Genomic DNA, 6,000 nt, shown 5'->3' with positions numbered 1-6,000 from the left:
TGATAAACTCAATACTTATATGGACACTTCGAACAGCTCAAAAACGAAGAATGCAGCTTCTTAAACAAAACAAAAGGAGTGAATTCATGACTTTGAATGATAACAACCGTACAACCCTCCTGCTGGTGTGTGTGGTGGGCGTGTTTTTACTTGTTGAATTACCCCTGGGTATTATCTATCGTGATTTTGCATCTCATCCAAAACAATTTTGAACTTAATTTTATGTCAAACGATACATTTAAATTATTGTCACTGATTTTCAACACATCTGTTTTACTCTCTTTTCCGCTGAATTTTTTCATTTATTGTAGTATGAGCCGCCAATTCAGAGAGACATTTATGGGAATGTTTGCAGGGTGTCAGAAATGTAAATGTAAAAATTAATAATTGTTTTAAACATATCAATAACATTTCTCTATTTACTGATGACAAAATCTGTGCTTATTTTGTGTATTTTAAGACATTTATGGATTTTTATACTGTGTCTACATGCATGTTTTTGCACTTATGTGTCGTTCATGTAAAATTCATTTTAACATGTTTGTAATACCTTCCCTTGTATTTTTCGTATTTTTTGTTCATCATTGTGATTTAACTATTGTGCAACTACTGTAGAAGGTCTTCTAGAATTAGGTATAGATTGTATTACTAGTATATTATACTGAATGTTTTACACAAATACATATAACAGTGAACCGTGCGCGCACAAAGTCTGCGCTGTCGCTATTGTTTGGAATATTACCTTTCGTCAAGCACTGTTGACTGTTGCTACGCTGGAGGGCGTGACTTCATTATTCAGCGGGTACTAGTGTTTTTTAACAAATGTTTCTCGACCAATCAGATTCAACTAATTTACATGAAAGTATAATATATACGCATGTGAGTCATATTTAGCTTACAGAATACTCGCAAGGGACAAAGTTAGTAAACAATTTTTTGTAAATGTTTCCAGTGCATTGCGCTTGAAAAAAATGAAATATTTATTGAGACAAAATGTCTACACGAACTTCACTGGTAGAAATTTACCTTTGAGAATTTGAACTATATATGTCATTTTTATTAAAAAATAAAATTAATATAGAAAAAAAAAACATGTTAAAAATATTATTTTATGTGGTTTTATGATAATGAAGCTGAAAAGTTTAATGAAAGACAAGAATTTCAATTGCATTTTAATTAACAATTACTACAATCTAAAAAGTCCAAAACATTCAAGTTTATAACAAGTGAAAAGAGCAGACATGTTTTCCTTTTCTGGTACTTAAATGTTTAAAAGATGCAGAGATTAAATAGGCATTTTTCTGAAGACATGCTCTTCTGTTTTAATTAAGATACGTATTACAGTGAAAATATATTTAAGGAATGAAGCTTATTTCAACTTATGTTATACGATATAACATAACTTGGGACAGTTTCTCTGAGCGTATATCCAGTTGCGTTGTCAGGCCCAAGAAAAATATACCCTGATCACCGAATTTTCGACTTCCTTTGCAGGAAATCCTTTGTGCAATTTGAACATAAAACTGACCATTGCTAGTCCTTCATTTGGATGTATGCAGATTTTTAATTGTCCTCTTTAAATACACGAAAACTAATAAAACATATTTGGAGCCATTGCTTCTTTTTATCATAATTACATGACACCTTTTACGGCCATAAAAAGTGCACCTATATTTCGTCATATACTAATTGAGCAAGTTTATCAAATCTTCTATTTTGTTTAAACATTTCTTTTTAAATAGACCGTTCAACTTGGTACATTTAACGAATCTCCTGTCTTGGGCATTTGTGAGAAAAAAGGGCACATATCTGATGGAAAATATATATTTTTCCTTTGTCAAAATTCTACACAATGCTGTGAAGATTAAATAATTATTATCTTAACAATATCTTTACATGTAAATATTGGATTTTCAAATTTCATGTGGTACATAAAGTCAATAATTTTTGGTGTCCTCACAAATTTCAATTGACGACATTGACTGTTATACTAGTATATTTGAACTCGTTTTCTTTCTTCTGAATTATTAAATCCATCTAAAAAGTAAACAGCGTAAAAGATAATTTTTTCTACATATAAAAAATCATATCATAATTTGAGGTTTTCGGCGATTTGTGTAAAATACCCAATTTTCAAGTACACTCTTATTTTCATCTTCTTGACAGAGATCATTTATAAACAGTTTTCAGTCCAGTGTAGTGACTATGCTTACTTTAAAAGTGAATTTCTCAGCGAAGACAATATGAAAATTCGTGAAATTTTCTGTGTTTCAGAGCTCTTTAATAGAACTTTTCAAATATAGAAAATCAAATATAATGACTTAACATTTAGTATGATTTACTGTGAATTGCATTACTTATTGAACGACCCTTGTATATTTGTCTCTGTTCTCTAACCGAACATAGTTATCCTCACAATTCTCTACCTGATCATTGATATAGTTATTTTCTTTTTTCTTATCACTTTTTAAATTTTTATTCTTTTAATTATCACCATCATTCCGTCTCAAAATTTCCTACCATGTCACATTTCTCGTTCACTAACTGTTATATTGTCTTCGTTTACTACACATTGTCAAATTTTTCTTGGACAACAGAATCACCAACTTTTTTTTTTCTAATGTCCATTCGTTATCATTGTCACCACTCAGTATTTCAGATTTTCATCTAAATTCTCCTTTGTCATATACTTTTGTACTTTTTCATCTTGATAACTCTCATTTTCATTGATGACATCCACTTACTTGTTTGTTTTATTATTCTCTAACTTCTATTGTCATCAATCTCAATCTTTTCATCGTCACAATGCACTATCTGTTCATTGTCACATATCATTACCTGTACGTTGTGCTATTTCACTAATTGTTCATTGTCTTTCATCACTCTGTGTTCATTGTCATCACTCTGTAAGTTTTTCTTTGTCTATGTTCTCTACTTTCTCATCGTCAACAATCTATATATTATTCTAATCATCATTTTTACTACCTGTTTACTGTCATAAGTTTCTAATTTTATTTTTGTTACCATCCCCTGGATTATCATTTTCAAAATGACTGTTCATTTTCATATTCTTGAAAGTGTCAAATGCTTTTAAAGTGCGATTGATTAAAATTAGTTATTAGCTTAATTTGCATGCATGTCTTGTTATTGCACGAGATGAGTTTCTCAAGGTTTTCATCTTCCATCTGAAGCTAGCTCGTTGGAGGCTTTACATAGACAATGCTTACTGTCGTCTTTTGCATTTCACACTTTGCAATATTTACCTTTTTTAAGAAGCGATACAGATTATCAGTGACATCAGTATCATCCACAGGAAAAGAACGCTTTGATGACCAATTGCGCCCCGTTATAACCAGACTTATTCCTCAGACGAGTAGAATTTGTTAAAAAATTATATGCAAAAGAAAAAAAAAACACTCACTATGGCCTTCAACGACACATTCAGATATATCAAGGTCGTATTTTCAAATTACAATGATTATTACCATTCATATGTCGAAACGATATATCCAAGTGAGTCTGTTTCGTACTTGAATGAATCCCACTGTGGGACGTGGAGACCGGTCCTTCGGATGAGACCGTATAAACCGAGGCCCCGTGTCGCAGTAGGTGCAGGTACAAAAAAGATCCCTCACTGTTCAATGGCCATGTGTGTCGAGTATAGGACAAAATTTGTAGCTCTCCGACGGCAAGTGGTGGCGTCTCCATATGAGTGAAAAGTTCTCGAGAGGGACGTTAAACAACATACAATCAATCAATTATACTTGAATATTTAACGTTAATGGTAACCTCACAGCAAAGCTTTATGATACAAGTGATGACATTTAACTTTTCAATCTTTAACCTCCTTTTCATATGCAGCAATAAATCTTTATCAGATACATACTGTAGAAAATGATGTACAACTGTGAAGATGTTAAGTGTTTCTTATTGAATTCACATTGATTTTCGACGGATTTTTCCGTTATTTCTCGATCATGACATTAACGGTAGGGGATTCCTACATAGCACCTGATCCCCTGATCCCACTTCTAATATTTTAGATATCCTTATTTGTTCCGCTCATGATCTGTATTGTTTGAACAGATCTTTGAACTTGAATACTGTTCATTGTTATCATACATTTTATTTTAAGAACTGGAAAGATTGACCCCAACCATTGTCAACTGATTAAAGTCGGGTCAAGTAAACGGCCATGTACACAGCATTATCTACTGTAGAAAATTGTACAACTGTGAAGATGTATGTGAATTCAGATAAGACAACATAACATTATGCATAAGAATTCCCATGGGTACTGATTGCGTGTTTCAACTCGACATTTAGATATATAGACGACACATTGTCAATTAACAATGGTTATTTCCATTCTTATGTCGATACGATATATCCCAGTGAGCTTGAGATAAAAGATACAACAAAGTCTGACACATCTGTTTCATATTTGGGTACTAGTATTTTACTTGAAAAAGACGTTAATGGTAATCTAACAACCAAGCTCCATGATAAACGTGACGACTTTAACTTTTCAACCGTCAGCTTCCCTTGCTTATGCAGCAATATCACCAGCATACGGAGTTTTAATCACTCAGTAGATTCGATACGAAAGAGGATGCTCTACGTATGTACAATTTCTAAAACAAGGTAAATTATCGACAATCAAGTTGAGGAAACAAGAATATCAGCAGTCTCATTCAATGTGATCATTTTGTACGTTCTATGGTGGATACTATGTCCTCTTAGCAAATACAATTTATCATTGAGTCAAATGCTGACGGACGTTTTTCATACCAATTGCGACTGCATTTTTTAAACATTGAATTGACGACGGTTTTTTCCGTTATTTCTCGTTAATGACAAAGAGAAAACGGTGGTTGTGACCCGTCAGCAGGGGATGCTCACTCCTCCATGGCACCTGATCCCACCTCTGTTGTTTTGGAGGTCTGTGTTTGCTCTATTTTGCATTGTTTTAGGGACTTTTTACCTTGAATACTGTTCGTTATTACCATTTTCATTCAGAACAGTGATTATTTTATGTGCATTAAATCACTTCATCCGTCAAAGTAACTGCAATTCAAGAAAATGTTTAATGTCTTGGTTTTCAGTGGAATCTTCTATGGGATACGCAGTATCTAGGCCAGTTAACGAGGTAATATTTGTGTTACAATAAAATCTTTCTGTTTTTACACTTTAAATGCAGTGTGTGTCAAGAGATTTTCAAATCTCATTAATCTGTATTATCTCAGTATATTTCATTAGGAATAAAGCAATGCTATATTTTTAATACCGTCTTAACTTACCATTCAACCAATCAAATGTACTCACACTTGTAGAGAGTCGCAAAGAAAGGAATTGATCCTTACGTCACGGGTTTGTATCCCACTGTGGGACGTGGAGACCGGTCCTTCGGATGAGACCGTATAAACCGAGGCCCCGTGTCGCAGTAGGTGCTAGCACGAAAAAGATCCCTCCCTTCTCAATGGCCCTAAGTGCCGAGTATAGGACAAAATTTGTAGGTCTCCACCACAAGTGGTGGCATCTCTATATGATTGAAAAATTCTCGAGAGGGACCTTAAAAAATATGCAATCGGTCAATCAATCACATTTGCAGTCATCCTATTTTTATCATTACTAAAAAAGCACATTGTAAAAAATGGCCGAATTAAAAAAAAACTTTAGAAAAACTAATTGTTTTGTGGGAAGAATAATACAATACTATGATTAAGCTCGGCTCTGAAAAAAGAAACAGGAAGAGAGTTTACATGTTCTAAAAATTTTTACCAACCGAATTCTAGAAACATATTGTTTATTCAATCTTTTTTCTTGTTATTTTCAAGCGTTTTATAAAAAAATATGACAGATAATAATAGAATGGCGGGAAAAACACGTGGAAATACCTCGGACCACCTTTGAAACATTGTTTGCATGCCCTATCTCGACCGACTAAATATGTACCGACTCAAAACTTTTTTTACCTTTAGGAATCAATTATCATTTTCT

This window comes from Saccostrea cucullata, unplaced genomic scaffold, assembly GCF_032062105.1.
Source record: "Saccostrea cucullata isolate Sc308-1 unplaced genomic scaffold, CSIRO_AGI_Scuc_v1 ctg1875, whole genome shotgun sequence".
Taxonomy (NCBI): domain Eukaryota; kingdom Metazoa; phylum Mollusca; class Bivalvia; order Ostreida; family Ostreidae; genus Saccostrea; species Saccostrea cuccullata.
Note: the sequence above shows the minus strand (reverse complement) of the source record.